Below are 17,735 nucleotides of genomic sequence, written 5' to 3'. Positions count from 1 at the left end.
ATTAACCCTCTCCCATTCTTACCTCGCCTTACCAGCAGTAAGGTGTGTTGTGTCTTCTCTACCAATCACCCACTCCAGAGAAATGGGAAAAATGTATCCATAGTTATTGTTTTACCCAAACAGGTTGATGACTCGGCTCTGAATTGAAAGTTCAGGTAATGGTTTTAAAGACATAGTATTTTTAAAGTATATAAAAATGTAGAAACAGCTTTTTTTTTTGACAAGCCACCCTTCAGCAATTTTCAGATTTTTCCTTTGAAATTAAACCTAAAAAGGGTCTGAATTCCTTTGGGCTTATAAATCATTTGTCTTTCCCCAAAGGCAGATACTTAAATGATTATATTTCCAATGATCCGTGCCTAATCTCGTATCCAACTTTTGATCAGGGCTTACATAAAATAGGAAGCTGCTGTCAGCAGGCTTTGATAGCAAAAGCTGAAATTATTTGAACATTCAGATTGTTACCAAATTTTCATGGTTCCTTCTCATCATTGAGTTCAAAGTTTAATAATATTGGATAAGTGTTTGCCCATCGGCTGCATCTTGCTTTTTTTTTTTAATGATTATTAATCTTTTATCGAGTATGAGATCTGTGGGTGCCCAAGCTGCAATACCCCAATCTGTCCTTAGTTGGCTCCAGGATTTACCATTACAATGGATTGTGCCTGGGGAGGGGTAGGATTGAAACCAACCAGGGAACCCCCTTGAAGGACAGGAGCAGAGGAAAGGACAAGGCTGCAAGAAAGTTCGTAGTAGAGAGAAAAAAATCCAAAGGTCAAACACTAGAAGTCAGCCAGCCAGGTGGATAATTGAAAGGGGTTAGAGCATACATGGTCAGAAGAAAACGAATCAGGGGTCATGCATGGAAGGTCTGCCAGCCAGGTGGATAACTCAAAAGAGTCAAGTGGTTTATTGTTGTAGGAAAACTAGTCATTGGTCAGTCCAGACGGCAAATGGGTAATGGTCGGATGAAATAAAGTCAAGATTGGAAAAACAAGAACAAAATGGGCCATTTGTATGAGGATCCAACAATGAGCAAAGAATAAGAGTAGTGCTAAAGGCAGTTCATAAAGATCCTGGTGTATCTCTTCTGCAAAATTGACGCATTTGGGTTTATTAAACCTGAGAGTAGGAAATGAAAGCAAAATTTCCGTCTTTTATAAATGGTTGCTATGGGCAAAATCCTCCATTTGTCCTTTTCTATCTAGTTCACCTATTTGTAACCATTATGGAAGATCTCCATAGCTATCTAGAGGTTTTCTTAATAAAGAAAAAAAAGAATGTGATAGGGTTATTTTATGAGAAATGTAAGATTCAAATAAATTATGTTCTACTGTGTTTCCCCTAAAAACATGTAAATTATGTATGTTAGTGTGATGCAGAGGCATTTTTTTTCTGAATAGCACCCCAGAGCGCAATCCCAATGAATGTATGTTTGCAGCCCATTCAAATAAATAATCTGTCTTCATGCAACACATGTTAACATGAATGCACCAACACTGCATGCTAATGAGAACTGACCCTTAGTGTTAGTCTTTTTGTCTTTACACTAACTTTTTTTATATTTTGTCCATATACATATAATATATATATATATATATAATGTCATTCAAATCTTTCTTTTAAAAAACAGAATAATTGTACACAGTGAAATGCACAATATCATCCACATATACCAAATGAAACAAGTTACTTTTGTTCTATCACTTCCATGCTTGCCCTGCCTCATGTCTGAGTAATTTCGTTAGTCTGTCACAAAGAGCTCTTATTCGTGAAAAGAAATATCTAACAGTTGCCTCATAAAATGATCCAATATCTTTCAAGATGCCCTATGGAATTTCATTTACTCTGAAATAAGGGAAAAGCTAATCACTTTATTTTTTATCGTTTCCAGATCTTCTCCTAACATTTTCTTAACTTGGCTATGTGCATGAGTTTTTTCTAAACATTCCAATATGTTTTCTCTGGCCATACTACAGACCAAGACGATCATAATGAGAGATGGCATATATATATATATATATATATATATATATATATATATATATATATATATATATATATATATATATATATATATATATATATATATTTATTAGTATTTTGAATCTATTATTTATTGGGTTTAAAATCTGAGCTGCAGGTAGATTCAAAGGTCAATGCAGAAATACTTTCATTATAAAATAATTACTGTTTGTACTTTTTCATGCAACTAGTGTAACTATATTTATTTCCATTCTTTTGTAATTCTTTGTACTGCTTCATGTCCATGTACATGCAGCGAACAAGATAACACCACTGTATTTCTTCAGGCCCCTGAACCCTATATTGGTCTGTTGAGGTTACAGCACACAGGTTAGGTCTATGGTATATTACATTATAACTGTAATGGACAAAGTATTTTCAATAATCTGGCTGCATGGCACTGGTTGACAAAAATACAAATCTATAGCAGGCAAAATAGCTCCCGTATATGTATTTAAAGTAGACCTATCACCAGGAGATAAGCTGCCATTTCTGACCTGGTTTCTATATTATACACCTTGTCTGGTTGGTGTTCTTATCCTCTGCCAGCTCAGGTGTTCTGAATATTGTCATACAGGTATTTCCATGCTTGTTTCAGATGTGTTCACCAAAAGATCATCTTTACATTCAGCAATGGCAGCTTTAATCGGTAGGTCCACTTTAATATCTGTATTTAGCTTTTTGATAATTCTATTTCTTTGTCATTTTGTATGTGCTTGTCGTAGCCCTAGCAGCAAGCACTTACCAAACAATGCATAACCTAGGAACAAGCACTTACCCTCGGAATAAAGGATGGTGTGTAAGTAGTAGTAATGTATGCTTCATCAACAGTTTCTTCTATAAGCTTACTGTGGATGTGAATGATTAGCATGTGAATGATAAACTCTGAGAATGTGAATGATTGTTATGAGTATGCAGTTTCTAAAGATGAGAAGTAACAGCGCAGGTTTAAAGTCTCTCAAAACAATTTTAAACCTTTCATGATCTTGTTGTTGCAATGCTTTTCTATAGACTAGAGCGTCCATTAGGACTTTGCTTCAATGTCAGGATGGTCTCAAGGAATACTGAAATATTTGCAGAAGGGGAGCAATGGCAACACCTATGTTTCTCCAATGACAGGTTGTGTTTGTGAAGTTAAATCCTATCACTAGAGGGCAATGTTCTATCACAATCTTCACACATGGTGCTATATGTCATTGAGTTATTGTTGTGGCAACAGAAGCTTACACTATTAAGCATAGCATTTTGTCATTTGTTCATGTTGTAATAAACGTTCAAATTAAATACCATCCTTATACCAATTTTGTGCGAAATATGTTAAGCTAAATGCTGGATATAATAAAAATTGACAATGGCAATTCTTGGCATTCTTGGTTATGTAATGACGTTATAGTGCCTTCGAGCAAGAAAGTAGAAAAAAAAAGTAGCTTTGAGTAACGTGACATGCAGGGAGGGAAGTGAAATATGTTGCCTTTTATATTCTCCCCAGACAAAAATGTGCATTTAATGTTCTTCATCCTTGGAAGTCCCATTCCAAGAGTTAGATAGTGTTTGATTTTTACTTAAATTTAACTTTAAAAATCATATCCTCCTTTTAAAATTCTATCTGGCTGTGGAAAATGCTATTGTAAAGCTTGTAGTATATATATAGAATTGTATTCACCTATAAAGGGACTGCCACCTAAAAAAAATAATATATATATAAATATTTTTTTGCAGAGTCCTCAAAAAGTGAACATTTATTTTGCAAAATGAACATGCTTTATTTCTTTAAAGTAACTAAAATCAATGATATTGTGAAAAGAGCAGCTAACAATCGGAAATCTCAGTACAATGAACTTGCACATCATAATTACTCCTGCTAGCTACATGTCTTAATATTAATGCATAGACATTGAATTCATAAAGACTTTTTTTTCTAAATCACAGATGTCTCAAAAACTACTTTTTCCAAACTTTTTTGAAGGGTTACCATAAACTATGATTTGCAGAAAGTGTTGTATACTGTACATGGTTTGTTTACAAAGCTCTATGCTCAGCAGTATGGAGTAAATGACCTTTACTTAGCAGAAAGTGCTTGGTATTGCCAACTCTGTAAATAAACCTTTAACAAATAAGCTTCTGCATTACAAAATTACATGATGTGGAATTTTAGAATACTCTGTTCTTAAAAAATGAAATGGAACTTCAGACAAAACTTTTCTTTTTATGAATAATTTGAAGTTTGAGAAGTTACATTTTAATACAAATACTGTCTATTAACTAAAGCCGAGCAGCATCCTCATTACCAATAACATAGTACATTGTACTTCATTGTGCCTTAGAGCAGCAGAAGCCAAGTACAAAAATTTACAGTATAGTATATATGCTGCCTATGCTTCATTCGCACCAATGGTAAAACGTATTTGCAAGCCTGTAGGTTGAAATCTTTTTCTGTTGGGGTTTATGTAGAAAATTGCTTGGTCCCAGCTTTTTCTAAAGACTGAGCCCTTACGACACTGCTGCGTTTAGTGTTTGTGAGACTGTCTTAGACTTTAGGGTTTACAATTTTCCAAGCTTCATATCTCCCCTATTTAAAAATAAATATATTTATTTATATTAAATTGCATAATAATGTTATTTTATTAGGCAGGAATTTGTATATAAAATATATGTATATTGTAAAGGTAAAATATAACTTCAAAAATATAGTGATGGTTTTCATAATATAAATTGGTAAGTAATATTATGGTGTTAATAATTTTTATGATAATTCTTCTAGCACAAAATATTGCAAACATATTAACTAATTGCAAACAATTTAACAAAATATATGGCAAAAAGAGTAATGGGAACTACTGTATTTACCATCAGGCACCAGGAATAGTCATTAATAATATTATTGTTATTAATAATAATAATAATAATAATAATAATCAGATATATATATATATATATATAGCAACAACATATAATGCAATGCTGTAAAAAAAAAAAAGGGGGTTGAAAGGGACAGACAGATACAGACAGTGACATGGTTTTCTTAAAACCATTTGCTAATAAGTGTTATTAATCCTGTACTAGCTTCATTCCAGGTTTGCTGGATCACCTGGGTTCTCCGATGATAGTCTATCTTCTCCAGTCTTGGAAAGCCTTGATAAACCAGGACCAATTTCACAGTAATATATGCAAGGTTATGACAATACACTGAAAATAAACCCATAACAAGAGAATTTTGTGGACTTCAAGGCTGGTTATACACGTACAATTTTCGTCCCTGGAAACGATCTTTCCTGAATAATACCAGTGACGAGTGCTGTACACACAGAGTTCATTCAGTTCTGTGGAGAGGGAAGGCGAGAGAATGAGTTTTTTCCCCTCTTGACTTTTATAGTGGCTGTTACCCTATTGGTCTTTCAAAGATCTGTCCAGATGGATCCATGAACGATGTCGGGTGACCCCTGTACACCACTGGTGACCGTTTGTATTGGCCAAGACTGCTAGGATGTCTTCACATAACCTTAGTCTGTTGACAATCATCATCCAATCCAAGAAAAATGATTGTATCACGTCGTAGCCCCTGGCCAATGACGATGATTCCCGTCTAATGATTATTTACATAGGACAAATCAAACAGTTTGATCATGCAAAAATATGAAGCAGGCATTTTCACAATGGATAAGTAAAAAATGTTGTAGCAGATGTTTCGTGCCACAGTTGTTCACAGCATTGACCTAAATTTCGATCAGTGGTAAATAACCTGATGAAGCTTTCTTTTTTTAATTTCCTATAGCAGTTGCTGTGTAACTTTCTTTCTTTCCACTTCATGTATTACCAATCATATTCTAAAATCCAAGGCAGGTTTGATTGGAGATTTATCGGTGCTTCAAAGTACATAATACAAATTGGCTTACTAAACAGGAAGGCTATGGTTGCTGTATAAATGTTAGGTTCTTAGGTAGATATAAACCCAGATGTGTTATATACTTTTAGTGGATCAGGATACAAGACAAATTTTTGGGCAAATAGACTAAGCGTTAAAAACGGTGTTTCTAGACAAATGAGCAGAAGATTATTTAGATCTTGTTCACTTTCCCAACGTTGGCCTCATAACAGAAATGGATTGTAAGACACATAATAAAATATCAAAAGCAACCTGTTCCTCGGAAAGGTTTGTTTCATTGCCTTTTGTCAGATTGTAGTCACCTTAAGAGAAACTGATGTGTGTTGACTGTTACAAAAACATTTTGCTGATGGTTTAAACAAACAGAAGATTGCTTGCCAACAGGAATATCCTGTTTGTGGCCGAACATTCGTTTGCAGAGTCGACTGCACAAACTATTCTCAACCTCCTGATAAGTAGCTTTGAGTTCAAAATATAGCTGCCTGGAACTCTAAACAAACACACTGTATATTGATATGAAGATATGCCTCAAATTAGCCGTAGCAAAAGCAATCATTATTCTTTGAAGTTTATTTTGTCTCACTGAAGCCTGGTGTTTGATTTCTCTGTGCAAATGACGAAAAGGGAAAATCTAGCAAACCACAATTATGTGAGCTGGTGAATAGCACCAATCCTGAGGGCACAGAATGGAATTTCAGCAGTTTGGGCATTTTCCTATTTCATGATATTATTTGTACATGAGATTTGGAAAATTACACATTTTTCCTGTAATATGGTGACAGTGCTGTTTATTTATAAAATGCAAATGAGCAGCGATGCTGTCACTTTGTGGACAGTGCAGTCTTACATGGATATGAAGTTTTAGATGGACATTAAAGTGTAAAACATTTTTCTTAGTTCTACATAGAGTGGAGTAGAGCTAGATCCCTTGGACCAGGGGAAGAAGGCATTTTACACATGACAAGTGTATGCTGGATAGGTACAGCAAACATAGTTTTTTTTGCTGTGTGGTTTTCACAAACTATCCTGTAATGACAGGGCCTCTTTAAAAGTAGTGAAAATTAAGAAACTACTGGAGACATCAACAGGTATAAAATATGTTACAGGGGGATTAAAAATGTTTTATTTCTAGCTGACAGATGTCTGCATATATGCAATTTTTTCAATTTTGCTCAGTTCCATTGTAAAGGAATCATAATCTTTTTTTATATGATTTATTATCCATAGCTGAAATATTAAAAGTAAGGGAAATATTTTGATCACTTCTGTTGTGGGATTATGGTGACTTTTATTTCTTTATATGCAAAGATGACTACAGCTACCATGGTTCTTCTTCTACCTGAGGATCAAGACTAGGGGAGGTGTGAGAGGACATTTTTTTTACTGTAATACCTTTATAAGTATATATACCTAAAATTACTATTGCATTTAATGATCCCCCAGTCTTGTCTGCAGGATTATACCAAAATCAATTATAACTAAGGTGACTGGAAGCCGCAAGTGTGGAAAGTACAGGCGTAGAACCCATGGAATTTACTACTCTGAACAATATGACTGTCCTCAAATGCTCAATATAGGATCCAATGTATTTAACAAAAATTAAAAAATATATAATTTTAGGAGCTGTTTACTTGCTAAGGTATTTGAATTTCTATCCATACGTTTCTGAAATATTTATCCTCTAATAGGCTGCAAAACAAGACTGATTTTTTTGTTGCATTCGGTCAAAACAGCTTGCCATTAGCTTGGACACTGAGGAAGCAGCAACAGACCTCCATGGTTATCTCTATGCGGTCTTCTTTAGTGACTATATTAGAATTGTATGAATGCATGCGGAAATCCTGATTGGCACATAGTGCTGCCCCTTCCTGTCTCAGTGTGAATTCTTCTGTACAGGGATTACAAGGAACTAGGACCCAGAAATAATTATGTAAATAAAAAAATGATGTTGTACCTTTTACCATTAAAAAATTTCTTGAGCTCCATTCAAGTGAATTTGAATAGGATGATATAATAAAGATGCTACAGACTCCTCAACCCCAGTGAATAACGTTGACACTTTGTAATAAAGTTAATGTCTGTGTCCGCGTTGGGATGATTTCTGCTTTTCTCTCCAAAACTGAATGCCCAGAATAAGAGAAAGAGGGAAGTCTTCTTAAAGAGACATCTGTTCTAGGTAAAACTGTCTATCAATGGGATTCCATGGGATTTCTACTCGTTTCTACGAATGTGGTGGCTCTGGAAAAGGAAGTGATGGAAAATGTCCCCAGTTTTGCTCTACTTAAAATCAGTAGTCAGATTCCCACTATCAATTTAATCTCTTTTTACCAAGATCTGCCTCTTACTGCTAAGCTAGAAAATGATTATAAAGATTATTTATTGTTCTAGTAATGCACAATATGTGGCTGCATATACATGTGTCAGTGTACAGTGTACATACATGTGTACATGCTGTCAGTAACACATAATTGTGTATACTAAAAGGTTACAGGTTTCTGCCCTGCCGGGAACATTTGTCTGGGTCATGAGTGTTGCTGCTCACACAGTCTGAACATTATTATTGGTAAAATACGGGGCCTGATTTAATAAAACTCTCCAAGGCTAGAGAAGATAGACCTTCATCAGTGAACCTGGGTGATCCAGCAAACCTGGAATGGAATTCTCAACAGTCATTTGATATTTGTTAGCAAATGTTTTCAATCCTGGACCAGATTCATCCCAGGATTGCTGGATCATCCAGGTTCACTGATGATAGCTTTTCTTCTCCAGCTTTTGAAAGCTTTAATAAAGTAGGCCACCTGTTTATACTGTTTGCATAGTGTTTACCCAAAACCAAACTGATAGCAAAAAATGCAAATATTCTCCCTACTTCTAGATGTTGGGTCTAAGTTTAGTTACACAGAGGAGGTAATCTGTTATTTTCTCTTTACCAAAAGCCCTGGTCTTTTTTAAGCTATATTCTCTGTATTATGCCAATGCTTAAGCTAGCCAGTGGACTTTGTTGGAGTTAGTCAAGACAGATGACCTGGGGGGTAGGAAAAATAAATTTAACCCAGATAATATTTTTGCCTGATCTAGTCCAAAACTACTGTTTCAGGCAACCATTATGTTATGCTGATAGTGACTGTAATGTCAGACTCACAATTTAGTAAATTGCTGGTGTTCTGCAGCATTGTGGTTGAGATAGGCCACAACCCATGTTGGCTATAAAAAAATTCAAGTGTTTTTTTTTTTATGGCAGTATTTTTATAAGTTTCAGCTCTTTGAATATCATTATTGTATATGTTAAGATATCAATGTAAAGATTCTGTGGTCATCATTGGTCTTTTTGCGATGTTTAAATAATGCAGTACTTTTTTTTGGGGATTTATTTTCTTTACACACCTAACTATCCATTGCCCACAATTTGGTTGCCAACTATCTGATATCTCATTTCTCAAAACATTTTTTACAGTTAATTATATAGTAATACTCTAAATGAAAGTGTAAGTGTAATGGGACATCAGGTCTTAAATTTGACAATCTCTCCATTATCCATCACTAGAATGTGAGTTGGCACTCCTATATCATCACACACAATTCGGACCCAGCAGCCATGTCATCTGGTTGAGACATGGCTGCTGATTCCATATGGGGTCATGATTGTGATTGTGAAGGGTTTGAATGCAGATTGTGGATCCATAGACTGTGACTAGATGGTGGATCGCTGTGCAGCGGATGGAAAATATATATTCACTGATCCACCTGTCGTTCCTAACCATTTAAGATGCATCCAGTTGCCTAATATCAAAACTTAGATGTGTAAAAAGAAAATAATATGGCATCTTTTTGTCTTTAAAACCTTGTATGTTGACACAGTGGATTTTAAAGCACGTCACACGGTACAGGTGTTCTCTGTTCCTTAAACAAACTAAACTTTTCAAACAATGGAAAGCTGCAATGGTTAAGTAGACATTAAATGATGCAGGTGAGAAAAAATATGTTAAACAAGATTTAAATTGTGTGTGATTGGTTCCCTGAAGTAAATGACATGCTACCCTATTATAGTCTGGAGTAACAAATGAGTTACAATATTTTTTTTTAAGTTTGCTTTGGCTAACAGGTAACATTGGAAAGGTCATCCTGAATAATGAGTGCCAACAATGCATGTGAAAGAAATTAACTCTAATTGTGTCAACATTTACTTACTTGATTATAGTTTTTAACTGATATTTGAACCCTTCCTGCTAGATCTATATCCCAAAATAAACCTACAATGAATTGATGAAAATCTTGTATGTAAATGCAAGGAAGCATACACAAAAACATGTACATGTATGTGCAAATGGAACATATACATTAGGGGGTCTTGTTATAAACATTTCAATTTCACAATATTTGTGAGGTTGTGGTACGTTTACCACTTACTCACACCAGAAACCCTTGCCTCTCGGGTAACAATGCTTGGTAGTATCTCCCTGCGGCAGCCCCATTGGAGATCAAGTGGACAGCAGTGAATGGTACTAGAACCACTCACTGGTGCAAGCTGTCAAATGTACAGAACCAGCATTGTCGTGCAAATGTTCCGAGGCAGGTGTGAAGCTCTCCTTAACAGAAAACCCCCCCAAAAACCAGAGATACATAAATGTGCTGTACTATATTTGAAACATATTAAATAGATAATGATAAAAGTGTTCTACAAAGTGTTAATCCTGTGTAAATATACATGTAATGCAATGTGCCTTGTACCACAACTATGAGGTCTATTTATAAATGTTTGCACTCAAGGTTCACTCAACTTTTACCCAATACATATTTTTTACATTGGATTAAATTAGAAAATGTATGAATCATGAGTAAACATTGCCTCACACGTATTGAGATTCAATTTTTAATGGATTAGATGTGCACAATTTTGGTAAAATTTAGGTGCCGTTTTGGTAAATATAAATACCCTGTAGACCACTTTGCGTTACTGTGTTTAGCAAAATAGAAACCACCAGTGAAGGGTTGCTATGTTAATATTATATAGCAAGAAGGAAGCACTCAGTATGAATAGTTGTTGGGGTAGACGTTGGATTTTGGGCAGTTATTAACCACCAGCCCAATAGACTGGACTGGAGGTCTATACCTTAGTAACTACCCAAAAAGAAGATCTTTGCCCTAACAGCAATCCCTTCTCAGTGCCTTCTGCCTCCCATTGTATACCATAAACATAGTACCCCCTTACTGCTGGCTTTGTCACTTGATAATAACACTAATACGTAGTTGTAGTACTAATGATCATTTCAAGTAAAAGTCTAGAGTAATTTTCGGAGTACCCCAGCATCGTTAAGGAGGTTGTTAGCGATCAACATGCAAATGATCACTATTGGTACACTACTGTATAGCGATGCAGCAGGACACTGTACACAGGTCACCCCCTCTTCCCTCTCCATAGTCCGGGGCAGGCTGCTTGGCTCTTTGTATAGTGATTGTTTGTTGATTATTTACCTAAAAGTAGAATGCTTACTTTTCAGAAGTGACAAGTAAGCAGAGCGAGTATAGGTCAGTTTTATGGTTAGTAGGCATATTAGCTTTAGTTAAATGTGTCGTGACCCATAAGCCTCTCACATCAGTGGAAAAACAAGTAAATGTACTAATTTAAGACAAAGTAGACCTTCTATGTTTATTACAGTAAAAATTATAGCTGGAATGGTTTTTATGCTCTTTGTGTATTAATTAGTACACATCAAATATTTATGGGATATCATCCTTATTGTTAGTTTATGCTTATTTCTTTTCATAAAATGAGCCCTCTACAAATGACCAATTACATTTCTAAGGGAATTATAAAAATAAGCATTATTGTCTTAAAGTGGAACTTGTATTATATTTGAAGAGTCATCGATCCCACTGCAATTTGATTCCAATAGGTCCTGCACCATCCTGGATTCTTTCTACTTTCCTGTGTTGACTGGACCCTGGGTGCTGCCATCTTCTTTCTACTTTTTCTTACGTCACCCCATCCCATGCTATGTTTCTTTTATCACAATGTTTCGTCCTGAAAAGGTAAAAAATTGCTAATCTTACTTTACATGTATGAGCACAGAATGAGCAGCCTGAAGCCTCCTCAGATATGTGACATTTTTATCCCAGGAGGCTCCAGGTTTCCCATTCTATCTATACTGCCGTGGCAGTAAAGATGGAAGGGGTCCTCCCATAAAAAGGGAAAGCATTAAAAAAAGAAAAGTATTAAAATTAACAGGACATTTTTTCTTTATATAAAAAAGTTCGCCGCCCTTTAATGTTAAAATTGTTATAATAGGTCCACTCTAAAGGGATTGTACAATAGTTTTTTTTTCATGCTAACTGCCTTATAACCATCAAAAACTTTGCCTTTTGACTATCTCTCTCTAGCTGAAAATCCGTAGCTACAGAAAATGGGGTGATGTCACCCTAATTTATATGTGCTCTGTCACTAAGTATAAACAATGGTATTTAAAATTTGAATATGATTTTTTTTAGTTAACTTTATAAAGTGCATACGCAAACTGACTTCTGTTTGCAATATTGTGCTTTTTATTTTATTCTAAATTCTCATTCCATCTATAAGTGATTTACCTCTAGAGGGTACTGTGGTACAATACAACAAGCTTTCCTGAAAGTTTTCATTTCAATATGGCATTTTACAGCAAACCTGTAAGAGTAGTTCCCTTCAATTTGTTGCTTCAAGGAATTTGCTTGGGAACAATTCCCTGCTGAAAAGGTGAAATGTATCCTGCGTCTTGTGTACTGAAATTGTATGGTGTGCACATTTAAACATTCTGTTTGTCTTTTCCTTTACATATTATTTACATTTCCTTTACATTTTTTTTTTCATAGAATCAGTGGATTGACTTAGTAACAAAGCTTACATTCAACCTGACAGCAGGAAACTGCCATGTTAGGATTGTACGTGCACTTTTATTCAAAACAGAGTCAAATTTCACATCTGTGGCATATTCTATAACTACTGTTAGAGTAATGTAAGCAGACCATTTGCATTTAATTGTACTCATTACAGTTTCAGATACATAGGCATAATGAGCAGGTTTCAGGTATAGAAAGGATTCTATTTATTTCCAAGATGCTCAAAATTGTCTAGCTTTTCTTTTACCTTGTATACACTCAAATGTACCTATACATTTATTAACTATAAGTTTAGATCCGGGAGTTATACACCTAACAAATAATACTTTAGCCATTGGCTAGAACTTATTATTATCATCAGTGAAAGAGAAATCAGATATGTTTTAATTAAAACAATGCTTGGTAATGGCATGCACCCTGAAATGGTAGGAATGAGTAAGTTTGGTTTTAACATGTTCCAAGATATATTAAATTCACTAATGCAGAAAACTTCTAGAATTTAAAATAAACATAATGACAATTTAAAAGCAAAATGAATAACAACATTAAAAAATGTGTGACCCTTGTAGTATTAGAGTTTATAGCATTGTCCAAAATATAGATGCTACATTTTTATCACTGGAAAGGATCACTAGTATCTGGATCAGTTCAGGCAATTAGTCCAATATGCAAACCCAAATATCAACTCAAAGGTTTTGGTTAGAAGCTAAAAAAGAGGAACTTTTAGGATAATATTAGGATGATACCAGGTGTTAAGATCTAAAACTCCAATCATTCCTTTTGCATCCCTCTGGTCAGTCTAACAAATTTTGTGTGAACCTAAATGGGATGAATGTAAGAAATATCAAGTAGATAGGTACACAGTACAAGCATCTTATCAATACTTAGCACTACCACTAAGAAAACATTCAATTCCAATATTACTGTTACTCATTTCAAAGATGTCAGTTACATTAAATGATAATGTAATTTTCTGTCTTCATATTTTATTTGCCTTATGTTTTTTTACTATTTTATAGTTTGTGAATATTCAGTTTCAGAATCAGGTTCACTTCAATGATTCTTCTAATAGCTTACATTTTCTGAAATTGCACCAATAAAACTTTTTAAGTAATGTTTTCTAGTGTCCCGATGTACAGATGCCTGTCCTAACTGACGTCAATACACTCATGTACCAGAGAAAACATTTTATTACCTTCTTGGCTCTTCTTTATTGCTCATTTACAACACTCTTATCTAAAATAAAGGTCCAGAAGATAAGACACATAGATTTCCTAGCGTCTATGGGACTGAAACAGTTTTAGATCAGTAGTAATGAAATGTTACAAGTATATATGTGCTTATATCTTTGTGTATATTGGATACTTCATATTTTTTAGGTGCATTCATTCATGGATGATCATTATAGATTGTTTAATCAAGATATTTGCAAGAAAGTGTTGTTTTATTATCCGTTTATGATTACATAGTAGGTGAACAGAGAATCTTACTTTGTTAAAGTAAAGTATTTTAACGAACCCAATATGATATAGACCAAGTGGTACCAGGTGGGAAGTTACTCTAAACTGGGTACAAACATGAGCACAACCCCCTATCATCTTCTGTAAGGCTGGTAATTAACAAGGTGACCCCAAAGTGAGTTTAAACTCATGCTTCAAGAATACCAGAACACGCAGGAAAATAAATAGTTATGGGGTACTCAGCAAGCATACATTAGTTGAATGCACCTGGCATAAGTGAACTACCTGCGTTTACGTTAAGTTGCTCAAAAGCACAAAAAATACTTTTACAAAGTAAAAAATACAATCATCTGAACTTTCTTCCACTTTAGTAAATCATTTCCAGTGAATTTAGTAAATTCAGCATTTCCTGTTAGTGTTGAAACCTGCTATCCCAGTCTGCCATGATGCATATGCTACTAGCCAGTGAATTACACTAATGGGAATTTATAGGAGGCAGACAAAAGTAGGCAATATCAGGAATATCTGAGACTTATACTCCCAAACAATACAGCCTTGTGTGGAAGGAAAGAAGACCTATGTTTTCTCTTTTACAGTTCTGTAACCATTTCAGATTTCCCCCCTTCTGTCACTCAGCTATTACCTCCCCTGTTCTCCTTAACACAGCAGGCTGTAATAGGCAACTTGTCAGGTCAAAGTTTCCTTCAGATTTATACTGCTACTTTAAGAAGAAATTTAATTCTTCAATGTTTTTACCTGCATCAAACCTGTATCACTTTTGCCCAGCTTTCTGGCTGAAAAAAGGTTTCAGGAGATTTGAGCATTCTGCACTGTCCTATTCCTAAACATCATAAAGAATTTAATAACATGGCCATGGCCAGTATACATTTGGTGTTAAAATGTACCATTTTCCAGGCACTGAAAAGCTCAGTAAAAGCTACTATAAGGGCTTGTTTAGACAGATGTCTATGGAGTTTGCTATCCCAGACACCAATATGATGTATTTTTCCTGTATAGCATAGAAGCAAATATACATTTATTTATATACAAATATACAGTTCAGATAGGTGTTTGGGTCTGGCTTTTGTTCTGTGCACCTGCAGCTTTTTGGGGGTCAATATGTGGGAGCTACAATTGTAATTGTAGTCAATAGGAGCATCCTAAAATTATAGAAAAGTATCCTGTAATTGCACTGGCAGCAGTGTGGAAATGGTGAAGATTGGTGAAAGTTCACAGGCTTGTCAGGCATTGATCCTATGCGGCATATGCAGGATGGAACAAAGGCTTTTCCTGCAGGACACATCTTTGGTGCCCTACAATTGTACTGGCATTACGTTTACTGGTAACAAACATCATTTACACCATGAAAAGCACTCCCAAAATTGATTTGAAACAAAGAAAAACACTTCTACTTACCAATACAATGCTCTTCCTAAACTGCTCTGCAAAAGGAAACAGCAAAAACAGGACTGCTACTAGAAATTTGGAAAAAAAATAGTCAGGTGTCATAAACATTCTAATTCTAAAACTCTAAAAATCTGACATTCCCTCAAACATTTCCTGGTGGGAGTCAATCACTGCCATTGAATCACATAGACCTGGACGATTCCCTCCAGGGAATGTCTGATTCCCTGTTTTATAAGTAAAGCCCTTATTGTGGATGCTAATAAAATAATATAGGTGTTTTCTAAAGTTTTTTGTTTTTATTACCAAATATCTATCTGATCGTAGCTTAAGGGCCGATTCAGTATACTGCTGTTGTTAATATATCTTACAATCAATTTTTTAATGTTGATAAGCGTGGAATCTGTATTTTCTATACAAAAATGAACATTTAATAAATGCATCCTCTGTTTCCCAAAAATCTGGTATATTTCACCAATCATTTTTTCTATGAACGGCAGCTTTTTCATTCCTCATCCCCATAGATAGCTCAGAAAATCTCCCTATTATCTCCATAATTTAATGACAGGTTGGCATATTTGCATTGTGTGAATGGGCACTGTGAGTTGCACATCATTTTAAATGGCACTCCTGATGATCAGCACACCATATTAGAACCATCTATGTATTGTTTTTTTGCTGGAGGAAAGGATGTAGATGTGTGTTTAGGTCTACAACGATGCCTTGTAAGCTCATCTAGAATTAGCTGGCTGTGTTACTGCAATACACACTAGCACGTGGCATAACGCATGTTATCAAGCGTGAGGTTACATACCACAAAAATGTGAATTTAGCCCAAGGATCCATCACCCGTGTGATAACTGTTGTGAAATGGCTTGTGCATATATTTTCTTGGTAACTTGTTAAAGACATAACATGCACGATTTGCATCAACAATGTACAGCAACCTGGTTTCTGGATTAGCCAATACATTTTTGTACAGGTGATAAAGCACATAACACCTACCAAGTGCATAACACATGGTCATTTTTTGTGCATTGATCCCCTAATTCCTAAATTGGAAATTGCTCCATGTCCAAGTGTTCAGGAAAGAAGGAAAATATTTGTCAGAGTTATTTCTCAAACTCACTGTGTGTCCTGCAAAGTTCTAATCTGTATGTGGATGTTTTTTGAACGAGCAACCTTGCACAATATTATTAAATGATTTGATGATGCTATTAAATTACTGTATATTGAACAGAAAAACACTGGAAGCAACATTCAGAGTTTTTTCAAGCATTATACTTTATGAAATGTTTAGTTCATTGTTTTTATTTTAAATATCCACTTTGGTTTCTGTCTAAATCTTCTAATGCATTAAACCACAACCACAACAGTCTCATCAAAATTCCACCTCCGCTTGGAAAGATCAGAAGATAATGGATAATCATGTGTCATGCTGCGATTACTTGTAAAATATTTTCATACCTTTCTCTTGTCTAGGCCAAGTTTTAGATTATTATGAATTTGAAATCTGAATCACAGAAATAACATCTTGCAGCTGGGAAAGATACTAGGTATTAGGTCTGTGTTCTAGAAGTAACTAACACTCTTTTCCTAAGTGCATAGATTTCCAGATTTATAAGACCTACTATTATTTGGAAATCTAACACATCAAAATATAATCACATATTCTTTACAAGCAGTAAGGGCAGATACTCAAAAGCGCACTAATGTGCAGTAAAAGTGTTATGGAAACTCATAGTACACATGTTGGTATATTGCAGTGCCAATCATATTATGATATTACTCATTTTACAATGCTACACATTTCAGTGCATGATATACAGTATACTCTGGTGCAACGCAAAAAAAATGTTTTACTGTCATGTTTGATTGGCTGCTTAACACAACACAAATCAACACTGGGAAAGCAGTAAAGATAACAAGTCATCTACACTCAAACAAGAGAAAATGTTAGCCATTGCATTTATTGTCTCAAAATCTGTTAAGGTCAGAGTTTTAGGAATGTGCAGGACCACTTTGTCTAGACAAAATCTGGCCTTTGATAATCTGGATCCTTCAGTTTCCCAACATAAATTTCAGATCGCATG

This window comes from Pyxicephalus adspersus, chromosome 3, assembly GCF_032062135.1.
Source record: "Pyxicephalus adspersus chromosome 3, UCB_Pads_2.0, whole genome shotgun sequence".
NCBI lineage: Eukaryota > Metazoa > Chordata > Amphibia > Anura > Pyxicephalidae > Pyxicephalus > Pyxicephalus adspersus.
The sequence above is the reverse complement of the archived record's forward strand: the minus strand, read 5'-3'. Positions refer to the sequence as shown.